Source organism: Rhinopithecus roxellana, chromosome 8 (genome assembly GCF_007565055.1).
Source record: "Rhinopithecus roxellana isolate Shanxi Qingling chromosome 8, ASM756505v1, whole genome shotgun sequence".
Classification (NCBI taxonomy): Eukaryota; Metazoa; Chordata; class Mammalia; order Primates; family Cercopithecidae; genus Rhinopithecus; species Rhinopithecus roxellana.
Window position 1 is genome coordinate 50,163,053 of NC_044556.1, and position 13,386 is coordinate 50,176,438.

The 13,386-nt window shown below is 45.9% G+C and overlaps 1 pseudogene; it reads right to left on the reverse strand.

The window, feature by feature from the left end:
* Window positions 1–6,221: 6,221 nt before the first annotated feature.
* LOC115898989 lies at window positions 6,222–7,572 on the reverse strand (annotated as a pseudogene).
* Between the last annotated feature and the right edge of the window lie 5,814 nt (window positions 7,573–13,386).

Here is a 13,386-nt window from a genome sequence, read left to right on the forward strand (position 1 = left end):
ATCCATGCAATCAACTCCTGTTCTGCTTCATACTGGGCTAGAAATCTTTATGAACACATCAGCCTTTCTATTAGTGCCCTGGAAATTTTCTCTTTAGTTCAATGGCATGATCTCCAAGTTATCAGAAACCTGCATCCAAGAGTCCTTTCCATGGACTTCCCCAAAGAACCAAGGCCTGGACTGTAACTGATTATAAGTAACTATGCGAACTACCTGGACCTGATATACCCATGTAGCAATCCTACACATGTACCCTTGGTACATAAAATAAAACTGAAATTTTAATAAGAACAAAATTATATTACACTAAAAAAATTACTGCACAGAAAGTAAACTAATCATGGATTTAAAAAAATTAAATATTACAAATAAAGATCTAAAATCAATAATCCAAACTTACACTTTAGGAAACTCAAAGAAAACAAGAGCAAATCAAGTCCAAAGTGAGTGGAAGACAAGAAACAATAAACACTGGAGCAGAAATCAAGGAAATCGAAAACCAGAAATCAATAGAGAAAAGTCAACAAAACCTGAAGAGTGTTCTTTGGAATGACCAATAAAATTGATAAACCTTTAGCTGGTGAACCAAGAAACAATGAGAAAAGATACAAATTACTAATATGAAAAAGAAGGCCGGGCACGGTGGCTCAAGCCTGTAATCCCAGCACTTTGGGAGGCCGAGACGAGCGGATCACAAGGTCACGAGATCGAGACTATCCTGGCTAACATGGTGAAACCCTGTCTCTACTAAAAAATAGAAAAAACTAGCCAAGCGAGGTGGCGGGCGCCTGTAGTCCCAGCTACTCGGGAGGCTGAGGCAGGAGAATGGCGGGAACCCGAGAGGCGGAGCTTGCAGTGAGCCGAGATCCGGCCACTGCACTCCAGCCTGGGCCACAGAGCTAGACTCCGTCTCAAAAAAAAGAAAAAGAAAAAGAAAAAGAAAATAAGGACTCTCACTACTGATCTCGTGGACATTAAAAGGATAGTAGAGGACTATTAAAAACAATTCTCTGCTCACACATTTGATAACTTCAATGAATTGGACCAAGTCCTTGAAAGATAAAGTTGAGAAAACCTCATACAAGGAGAAATAGATAACTTAAATAGGTCTCTATTAATGAAATTGAAGCAACAGTTAACAACCTTCCAGAACAAAGCACCAGGTCTAGATGGTTTCACTACCAAACACTTAAGGAAGAAACAATACCAATTCTCTTTAGAAAATAGAAGCCGAGGGAACACGTCTTAACTCCGGTCTAGGAGGCAAGCTTCACCCTAGTAGCAGAACCGGACAAATGGTTTTGAACCAGGATGTTGAACTCGTCTGGACTGCTGACCAGCTCCTGAACTCAACCCTGGAAGAACTGTAGACACGAGAAGAAAACATGGCTTACGGGAACTGTAAAAAATGGTAAACCTCCTGTAGAGACCAAGGCAGTATTGAACTGATGTGTGTGGAAAGTTGATGTTCACCGATAGCAGAGAGAGAACAAGAGGGAGGAAAGTATTTTCGGTTCTGCTCTTGCGTCTTTCTCCATGGTTCTGGGCCAACTGCACTTTTTCCCCCTTCCGGGAAGAGATTTGTCAGCGGCTCTTAATCCACCAATGTAGCAACTGTGATGTGACATCGGGACCCATATAAGCTTCGCTGAAGAAAAGAGTAGATGAAAACGGGTGAAACTGGATAATCATGGGGCTTTCCTCCTCAGAGTGTCCTCCCCAGGCCTCCAGAGCTAACGACTGTCATGGCCTCCCCACCACGCTGCTTCAAGAGAAGCATTAAAAAGAATCCATTGGACAGAAGATTTGCCTGGTGGAGTGTAAAACAAACAGGGCTGATAGAAATGAGTTTTGGGGACGTGCTGCTCTCCACTCGGGGCCCATCCTTCATTTTGCCGAGACCACCAAAGACTGGGCCTTCCTCAACAGGAAGGTCCGAGACCCCTCTCCGCAGCGCCCCTCATCTGCACTCGGGTTCCTCCCCACACGCCTCCCCTTTCCGTGGGTTCCAGTTCCCCATCACTGCGTGTGTCCGCCCAACCCACTGCTTCTCTCCTTTCAGGAATGTCATTTATTGAGCCGTACTCCCTCGCAAGATGTGCTCCAGTGGTCTATCCAAGGTCCAGGCAGATAATTAGTGACCAGGTGACTCTTTGTACTGCAGGGATCCAACAGCAGAGATGATAAAAGTCGCGCCAGTTTTAGGGTCAAATATGTAGAAATGCAGAGACCAACCAGACCCACTGGCTGCTTCAAAGACAGTCTCTGCAAAGTCTCTGCTTAGATAAATTCCGCTCTGGGGCCAGCTCACGCCTGTAATCCCAGCACTTTGGGAGGCCGAGGCCGGTGGATCATGTGAGGTCAGTAGTAGATCAGCCTAGCCAAAATGGTGAAACCCCGTCTCTACTGAAAATACAAAAATTAGCAGGAAATGGTGGCACATGCCTGTAATGGCAGCTACTTGGGAGGCTGAGGCATGAGAATCACTTGAGCCCAGAAGGTGGAGGTTGCAGTGAGCCAGAATTGTGCAACTGCACTCCAATCTGGGCGACAGACTGAGACTCTGTCTCAAACAGACAAACAAAAATAAATAAATAAAAGAAAAATAAATTCCGCTGCATAAAGAACCCGAGGAGGACTACACAGTACTTCCGCTCCCTCCGCCACCCCCCCCCCCCCCCCCCCCCCGCCCGGGTCCACCTCTGCCTCCTTTTTTTCCTTTATTAGCGCGGCGGCACAGTAAGCAAATGTAAAAACCACAGGGCACAAAGACAGGACACTGCATTTGCCAGAAATGGAATCCAGGTCTCCCGTGTGGGAGGCGAGAATTCTACCACCGAACTGCCAATGCCTCCTGACCCCGAGCTCTGCAGCCTTGGAAACAGTTAAGACACAGACTTGTGGACAGGAGTCAAGATTTTCGCTGTTCTCTTTGGAAGATGTGACTAACAAAAAAGACACCCAGAGCAAAGGCTTGCAGTGGAGATTTGCATCAGGCAACACCACAAAGTTATGGCTTCACATTAAAAGAGCTGACTTGAAAAAGCCTTATTCTGAGTAGGCTCTGTGCAACTGGGTAACAAGCCTCTGTAGGAAAACATCAGAAATTCACCCAGCTTTTTATCTCTGGTCCTGTATCCAGTGTGAACCCGTGGAAAGTTCTGGCCTCGCTTGTTGATGTCTTCTCTTTGCCTTCCTGTTGCTTGGTGCCTCCCAAACCCTTTCCTCCCAACCTTGACAGGAACATCAGTACTTTCCCCAAAAAGGCCTTCAGGACCCAGGAGTTTGAAAAGCTGAACTCTTGGGACTGTGCCTGGGATACTCCAGGAGACCAGGATGATAATTGAACTTCCCTTCTCCTACACCTCTCTCGAGTTCTTGGAAAACGCCAGGGACCAGATCTTGCTTTTAACTTCTTATGCCTTACAGAGACCTAAACAAGAGGGAAGAAATGGACATTTCACTCCAAGATTTCTTCCCTTCACCTGGCCCTGGCCGGCCACCCAAGGAGGCCAGTTCAGGGAAAAACATTTCCATTTGATTCTAGATAGATGCTGGGATATTCCTCTAGCTAACATAAAGCGTTCTTTTGCTGTTTGCTTTTGTCAGACATTCATGTTTTCACTCTCATTCTTTTGTTTATAACGAGCGTGGTATAGATTTGCACCACTCTTTTTGTTGTTGTTTGTTCTCTTTCTCTTTTTACATTTTTTGTTTCCAACTTTTATTTTAATTTCAGGGGTACATGTGCAGGATGTGCAGGTTTGTCTCAGGTAAATCTGTGCCATGGTGGTTTGCTGCACCGGTCATCCTATCACCCAGGTACTAAGCCCAGCATCCATTAGCACTCTTCCTGATGCTCTCCCTCCTCCCAATCCCCACCCTCCAACAGGCTCCAGTGTGTGTTGTCTTCACCCCCCAACCCCATGTTTCCATGCATTCTGATATTCAGCTCTCACAATAAGTGAGAACACACGGTGTTAGGTTTTCTGTTTCTGCGTTAGCTTGCTAAAGATAATGTGCACTGCTTTTGACCCAGTGTGGTGGTTCACATGTGTAATCTCAGCACTTTGGGAGGTCAAGGCGGGTGGATCACGAGGTCAGGAGTTCAAGACCAGCCTGGCCAATATGGTGAACTCCTGTCTCTATCAAAAATATGAAAATTAGCTGGGCATGGTGGCATGTGCCTATATTCCCAGCTACTCGGGAGGCTGAGGCAGAAGAATCTCTTGAACCCAGGAGGTAGAGGTTGCAGTGAGCCGAGATCGGATCACTGCACTCCAGCCTGGTGACAGAGCGACACTCTGTCTCAAAATAATAATAATAATAATAATAATAATAATAATAATATGGACTGCTTTGAATATTTAACCCTTTCCTTCCATTAAACCATTAGAGCTGGCATTTCCTTTTCTATCCAATCGGAGAGACTTAGATCCATTATAATTCAGAGGAATTAGTGTTATGTTGGAGATGATGGGCATAGTTAGTCTCATTTCCACCACCTCATTGTATGATTTCTGTGTTTCTGCTTTGTTTGTAAAATCTCTTCCTGCGTTTGTTAACTAGACTGTTCTGTTTGGGTAAGCTTTTTGTTTTCCTGTAGTGTTTTTGACATTCCACATCCCTGATTTGTTAATATATTCTTTTAGATCTCAGGTGCACAGGAAGAAGGTAATCATGTACCTTAGCTCAGGGCACATTATGGTGGCTGCTCTCAGCAAGGTCCTTACTGTCTTTCCTTCTTTTCTCTGTTCATCCCACTCCCATTCCCCTGTCCATTTCTAGACACACGTTCTGAGGAGTTTAATATATGCTCTTTTATCCCACACTTTCTCTGCATATTTTAATAAAGGGATGTCTTTGGAGAACATGCATTGTTCTTTGGGAGTGAGGGGTGTTAAAACAACTTTAAAGTGTGAATTGGTTTCCGAAAACCAATTCCATCCTCTTTACTCCATTCTGTGTACTATCTTCTCAACTTTTCTATTCTAATACAAAAGTTTGCGCATAGGCCAGGCATGATGGCTCACACCTCTAATCCCAGCACTTTCGGAGGCTGAGGCGGGCAGATCATGAAGTCAGGAGTTCGAGACCAGCCTGGCCAACATAGTGAAACCCTGTCTCTACTAAAAATACAAAAATTAGCCAGGCATGGTGGTACACTCCTGTAATCCCAAGTACTCAGGAGGCTGAGGCAGAAGAATTGCTTAAACCTGGGAGGCGGAGGTTGTAGTGAGTGGAGATCCTGCAGTTGCACTCCAGCCTGGGCAACAAAGCAAGACTCTGTCTCAAAAAAAAAAAAAAAAAAAAGAGAGAGAATACAATAGTGCCACCATTCTAAAATCCTGTCTGATAGTTTCTAATACAGTTAAAAATACCCTTACTTCATGACCCACCCATTCCATTACTAGGTTTATACTCAACAGAAAGGAAGGCACAGCCCCATATAAAGGCCCATAGTAGAATATTTGGAAACACCTTATTCACAATAGCCATAACTAGAAATATCCCAAGTGTCCATCAACTGTAGTGTATTCACATGTTGGAATAACACTCATCAATAACACCAAAGAGCTGAGATACATGCCATAAAGTGGAAGCATCTCATAACCACTGTTGCATTAAAAAAAAAAAAAAAAGTCAAAATCAGTATAGTCCTTTACGTGATTTCTACAAGAAGCAAAAGTAAATCATGGAGATAGAAATCAGAATGGTGATTGGCTAAGTGGGGATGGGGTGAGGATTGACTGGAAAGGGGCTCCAACGACTTCTTGGTCTGTTGAAAATGTCCCGTAACTTGATCTATGTGATGGTTTCTTTTGTCAAAATGCACTGGACCACACACTTAAGATTGGTGCACTTTAGTCTCTGTGGATTATACTTCAGTCATTTACTGGTAGCAAAAAATAAAATAAATAAATAAATAAATACATACATAAAAACAAAATTAAAGATTGTGGTTGGGGAATGTCATTAACTTTAGATTTTATTGTATTCTTTCGGTTTTACTTAAAATACCCAGCTGGAGTGCAAACTCCTCTTCTCTTGTTCATTTCTAATTTGGCCTGAATGGGCCCCACGGATTTTTGAAATATCTGAGCCAGAAAAACGGGTAGGGCCACATCATGTCAACAGTAAAAGATTCTGGTAAGGTTGACTGAGAGGGGGCACCTCACCTTTTGGGTGTTGTACTTGCTCAGAGAGGGCGTAAAAGTCTTTCAAGATGACCGGATCTCTAGGCCTGCAGGGTAGGGGTTCTTTCTATTCTTGTCGCTACAGAGAGCTCCGAAGCCACAGGAAAGTTGTGACCTCTCTAGCCACACAGGTAAACGGCGCAGCGTAGGCTGAGATTAGAGGCGAAAGGGAAAAAAAAGCACTACACCCTAGGAGGGACTTTGCGGTGATTCGGCTTCCAGCCAAGGCTGCTGCGGCCACAGCGCAGAGTACTAACCACAATACTATCACCGCGAGCCATACGAGCTGAAGCGCGCTGGGCTCCTTCTTTAAACTTAACGCAGGGCTGCTTCCGTTTTGGAGACGTAAGGGTGCGCGTAGATTTTGTTCTTCCTTGGTGTCTCTTCACTTTTCCTCCCTTTCTTCCCCATTCTGCTACAATAGAAAAACACTTCTCATCTCTCCCTTGTGCAGTCCTTACCGCTGCACAAAGCTACTGGGAAGTTTCGTCTCCCGGGTCCACGCCTCTGCCGCCTTCCTTGCCCTCCTCCTCGCAATTCCCTGTTGTATTCACCCCTTGCCCGGCTCCCGGCCTCCTGCCCCACAGAGGCACACAAAAACAGCGCAGCTGAGCCCCCGCAGCTCCACCGCTCAGAGTGGCAAGAGAGGCCACTGGAGGCCTCGCCCCTTGTCAGCCCCAGGGATGCCAAGAAATCAATGGGAATAAATGCTTTCCAAAAAAGAACTTACTTCCCCTTCGCGAGTAGCCTCCGCAACATGTGGAAATCCTGTCTCTACAAAAAATACGAAATTAGCCGGACGTGGTGGCGCGCGCCTGTAGTCCCAGCTACTCGGGGGCTGAGGCACGAAGATCGCTTGACCCCGGAGGTCGAGGCTGCAGTGAGCCATTTTTGCACCGCTGCACTCCAGCCTGGGCGAACAAGTGAGACCCTGTCGCAAAACAAAACAAAACAAACCTTCCCCATAGAAAAATAGTTCATGATTTACATTCTCAGGATTCTTCAAAGGACTAAAAGCTAAAGGCGAGGATGGATTCATTGGACAAGTCCTAGTCGTGCGCCCTGGTGAGTGGCAGACCCTGCTCCCCTCGAGGGGACCAAGAGCGACTCTCACCACCATCCCTGCCCTGGTGGAGCCCCTGCGCGCGGACACAGGATAGGAAGACGGCAGCGGAAACTTCGCAGATGCCCTGAAAGTGACTGGGCAAGGTGGGCATAGGCTCCCTCACTGGGTGAGGGCGGCGCAAAGAACGGGAAGAGTCATCCTGGAAGCCCACCGGGCGTTCAGCTTCCCTTGGGCCCCCAGGCGGCTCAGGCCCGGGTCGCAGACCAGGGCGTTTCAAAGCAGGCGAGGGGCAGGGCGGGCGAAGGCCATTCGGGTGTCCTTCTGGCTCCAGAATCTCCTAACCCGCGGGTATGCAACATGATCAGCGCGACTCACTGCTCTCATCTCACCGGTTTTCTGTCCTGCCAGGCGGGCCCTCAGGACAGAAGGGATGGGGGGAGTTCGGTGAGTGTGCCCTGCCTATAGCGCTCCGTAGAAACAGCAGTAGCGCTTTCTGTAGCGCAGTTCGGTCCCACCCAGGGGCGAGTCGCTTTGTGTTTTAACTCGTTTCTGTTGATGCACAATCAACTCCAGCCTAATCAGGAGACACACATGTCCTCTTTCCCACCTTCTTAAGTCTGAGGCTTGGTAAGGGCCATGGTGCCTTATACCTGTCAAACTCAGGAATCCCAGAGACCTTATACAGGAACTCACTTCTGGTGTGATAAAGATCTTCTTTTCTCTCATGGAAGGCTTGGGGGAGTAAGGTGCCTCGAGTTTTTCATGTTTAGTAATAGGAGGCCTATTACAGCAGTAGCCTATCCCCAGGATGTGCCAGGGTTTACTGATTGCTCTATCGATAATGTGACCAGTGGAATCAGTCATCCTCATGGTGATCCTCGCCATTGTTTGTGAAAACAGCATTTCTTCCTCAGTTTGTGCATGATTTATTTAACCCTTTTCAAGATGTTTTTGAAATGAGGTGAGTTTCATGGTTTTAGGATAACAAATGATGCTGCAATCTCTACCATACTTGTACACATATCTTTGGTCACTTCTGCAGATATTTCTATAGTGTAGAGAACAGCATGTGACATTTTAACATTACAGCATTTATTTGATGCTTCTCATTTGAGTACATTCTGCAAATTTGTCTTCCATGGGAGCGGTAACAGATTATATTCCAATTTGTTTCCCAAGTCTATCAATGTCCATTTTGTCATTTACTTGCCAGCACAACAAACTTTCTGCACATCGATGTATGATATTCCACTGAGGGGAGAGGCGTCCTCCTGGCTTAACTGAAGGAGTGTACAACAGAAGGACATGGTGGACATCACACAGAGATTCTGTGGCATAGGATGAACTACTAAACTTCTAGGATATTTTAAAGTCCTCCACCGTCTGTAATTGTTTTCTGTGGTGACCAAGCATCCTGGGTCCGGAGAAGATGGGCCACAGTGACCTCTTTGAAAGCTTTCTGTCAAGTCTCTTATCCAAGGGGAGCAAAATCACAAAGGTCCCAGGTGAGTTTTTTCTTCTCCTCTTTCCTTCATAAATGTTGGTTTCACTTTTATTTGACGAAAACAATCTAATGCCTCTTCTCCCTGCTATATAATGGTAAATTAGCATGCAACTAGCTATCTCTTTATTATTCTTTGATAGATTTTTGCAGAGGCTATGCCTGTAAAAATTAGCCCACCTGAGATACATCACTGGAACCAGCAGAACCCTGCACCCAACAGGCACCTTGTGTAGACCTGGACCCTTAGAGCTACTGGCTCATGTTCCTTTGGTTTTTCTAATGAATATCATGAGTAGAAAGTGAGTTCTTTGGCTTTTACCCACTACTATGGCTATAGTACATTTTCTGTCTCTCATCTCTCTCATTTCTGTATCACGATTTTCTGCCATGAGTGGCATCAACGTGGGTTCCTGGTTTTGATGTTATGCAGTGAACTTCTGGGATCGTTTTATGACTACGTAACAGTCGACATTAAATTCTTCTGTTGATGAAGATTTGTGTTGTTCCCAGTTTTTCCTTAGAATAAAAATGAGGTTATTAAGGGCATTTTTGGTAGAAGCCTTGTTGGATGTATTGTTCATTTTACAGGAGTAATCAATAAACATAAGTGTGCTTCCTTATCAGGTAGGTTTAACTCGAGGAGAAACTGCCAATTATTAGAACAGCTGTCATGCTAAATTGCAGTCCAACTAACATCACACAGCAATATCATACACACTCTGTATCAGGAAGCGGGAGAGGAAATATCTTTCAAAATCAGTTTTTCTATGTTTCCCTTCATTTTCTTATGAACCCTTAATGGCATCTTTGAAGGTGGCTGTGGTCACACCAAGTGTCACCACCAGCCTATTCAAGTCTTGCTGCAGAGCCATGAGGTGATACCCTAGGGCAGCCCAGCCAAGTCACAGACTTATAAACACCAGGCAGGTGTTTATAACAGCTGTTATAGACTTATAACACCATGCCTATGAAATGAGAAGGGTCAGGTGATCCCTCCCTCTCCTGTCATGTCTGTGCTTCTCTTTGCAGCTGCCATGTTGCTAAAAACAATCACTCTCACTTATTTTGTCAAAGGTAAATCAGACATTAATCAAAGCGGTGAAAACAGATTTTATTCAGCAACTACTGACCATAGAGGAAGGGGCTGAGCTCCTTCGCATTTGTGCAGAGGTGATGGCATTCTAATCAGAGAATGAGGCAGGGGAGAGGGCAGGGGTCAGGGCACAAGTGAAACATTACAAAAGATTGGTCATTGTAAGCTTCTGCCTCATCATGCCAGCTATGTCTGCCAGCTGTCAATATTAGACGTGAGGATTCTAACCTCCCACAGAGACCAGAAGACGGAGGCTCAGTCCTTCCTGAGGACTACACCTCAAAGGAATGGCTTTCAGATCCTGGGGAAAGACACACTGGAATCCCTAGGAGATACACACATTTCTCAAAGGGATGGAGGAAGGATTCCCTTCTTAGTAAGTGCTATAAGAAAGAAAGATCCTGAACCTACCATCATCAGCAGGTTTTGGCTAGAACTAAAGTAAGTTCCCCTGGCAGCCTCGAGCTTTCTTTTTTTTTTTTTTTTTTTTTTTTTTTTTTTTTTGAGACGGAGTCCCGCTCTGTCGCCCAGGCTGGAGTGCAGTGGCGCAATCTCGGCGCACTGCAAGCTCCGCCTCCCGGGTTTATGCCATTCTCCTGCCTCAGCCTCCCGAGTAGCTGGGACTACAGGCGCCCGCCATCTCGCCCGGCTAGTTTTTTGTATTTTTTAGTAGAGACGGGGTTTCACCGTGTAGACCAGGATGGTCTCGATCTCCTGACCTCGTGATCCACCCGTCTCGGCCTCCCAAAGTGCTGGGATTACAGGCTTGAGCCACCGCGCCTGGCCCATCGAGCTTTCTTAGGTAGGCATTGTCATCATTGTCACGGGAGCCTAGGGTCATCCATGGGACATGGTCTTATGCTACTAGAAGCCATGATAGAGTCTGATCATCTCTTAGCGCAGAGATTTAAACTCAGTCGTTGTGTGCTGAGTTTGGTTCTTCTCACTTTCTAGCTCCCCATTCCATGGCCAGGATTTTACTGGACTCTGTTAGATGGACACGGCCACGGGCCATTTTCAATGGCTTTCAGGCTGCCAAGGCATATCTATTGAGACCTGAATGAAAATAAAGAAAACCATGAGATTGACGTCCCAGCTCAAAGACAGTGGAGCAGAAAAGCGTCTTTCTTAACCTTTCATCCTAGTCAAGCCGTCCATGGGTTGGATGAGGCCCACTCACACTCGGGAGGCCCACTCACACGCTGCTTCACTCAGTTTACTGATTCAAATGTCAATCTCCTCCAGAAACACCCTCAGAGACACAGTGAGAAATCATGTCTAACCAAATATCTGAGCACCCCCTGACCCAGGCAAATTGACACAAAAATTAATTTTCACAAGTACTCTCAATAGAACTAACCATTAAATGTAGCATCATGTCCTGCCTCTTTATCCCATGACAATTAATATAATAGACCATAACATTGGCTTCCGTTCCCTTATAGTAGCAACACTTACAAGTTTCATTTAATGTGAGGATAATTTTGACCTTATGGAGTCTCTCCCTATCCCATCTACCATTGCCACTTGTGGATTGTCATTTTGCCATGACTTTCTTTTACAAAATATCAATAAGCTCTATACTTTGGTAATGTAAGTTTGAATTTCATCCTGGCTGCATAAGTCACTTTCCATTTTGACAAAGCCTAAAAATATTTGTGTCCATCTCCTTGAATATGGGTAATGCATATATTATGAATGTACTTAATACCACTGAACTGTACACTCAATACCACTGAAATGTACACTCAATTCCACTGAACTACACACTCAATACCACTGAGTTACACACTCAATACCACCTGAACTGTACACTCAATACCACCGAACTACACACTCAATACCACTGAGCTACATACTCAATACCACTGAGCTACATACTCAATACCACTGAACTGTACACTCAATACCACTGAACTGTACACTCAATGCCACTGAACCATACTCTCAATACCACTGAACCATACCCTCAATACCACTGAACTGTATACTCAATAGCACTGAACTATACATTTAATACCATTGAATTGTATACTTAATACCACTAAACTGTACACTTAAAAGTGGTTAAGATGGCACATTTTACATGTACTTTTACCACAATAGAAAAAAACTGGGAAAAAACAAAAAGAAACTTTTGCATCATGGAGCCAACAGCAGCTCCACATTTGGGTGTATGTGTTTGAGCCAAATATTGAAGCTGGCTCAATAAACGTGGCACATGGTGGCTCACACCTGTAATCTCAGCACTTTGGGAGCCCGTGGTGGGTGGATTGCTTGAGCCCAGGAATTTAAGACCAGCCTGGGCAACAGGGAGAAACCCTGTCTCTACAAAAAATACAATAAAAAAATTAGCTGGGCATGGTGGTGTGCACCTGTAGTCCAGGCTACTCGGGAGGCTGGGGCAGGAGGATGGCTTGAGCTTGGAAGGTCAAGGCTGCAGTGAGCTGTGATTGTGCCACTGTACTTCAGCTGGGTGACAGAACGAGACCCTGCCTCAAAAAATATATATGCAAATAAAAATTTTAGGCCGGGTGTGGTGGCCTTACAGGTTTACAGGTGGGATTACACGCCTGTAATCCCAACACTTTGGGAGGCTGAGGCGGGCGGATCACCTGAGGTCAGGAATTCGAGACCAGCCTGGTCAACATGGTGAAAGCCCATCTGTACACAAAAATTAGCCAGGCATGTTGCTGGGGGCCTGTAATCCCAGCTACTCAGGAGGCTGAGGCAAGAGAATCACTTGAACCCAGGAGGCAGAGGTTGCAGTGAGCCGAGATGGCACCATTGCACTCCAGCCTGGGTGACAGAGCGAGACTCTGTCTCAAAAATAAATAAATAATAAAAAAGAGAACTTTTTAAAATGTGGTAGATACAGTTGCTGGCTGGTCCAGCTGTCACCCATGACCCCTATATTTCCTGAATTTTCTTCCAGCTGGGGTGGCCTGTGGCAGTCTGTTACCCGAGTCCTGGAGGGTGGGGCTTCGGGAAAGTACTGCTTGGAAAGGGAAGCAATCCTGGTGCCTTCATGTCATGGAAGAGGCCGAGTATCCAGTTCTGCCTCTGTTTTCAGCAGGGGTGGTGCTGGGGGCATCTCAGGCCGGATCGGGGACAGGAGATGGCAGTCTGAGAGGCTGAGGTGGGAGGCTGTACTGCAGCAGGTGGTCCTGACCACAGAACGAGATCCCGAGCCAGCCCTTCTGGGGACCACGGAAACGCTCCTCCAGCCTAATGGGGACCTCACAGTGGTTTTCCTTCTAGCTTCTAGTTATTTCTACAACATAAGGATCAACTACTGAATCAATCTGCTTTGATGCAGCTTCGATCCTCTGGGCCAGGACTGTGGGGAGGGGGCAAATCCCCGAAGCGTTACCAAAGATAACTAGGTTCACACGTCGTCAGTTTCCTCCGAGCATGCAGAGACGGGACACCAGGTGCGGGGCTGCGGGCGATGCAGGACCCCCTCCGCAAGACCCCCACATTGTAGGTCTCCCTGCCTCCACCTGTGGGAAACTCTAGGCAGATC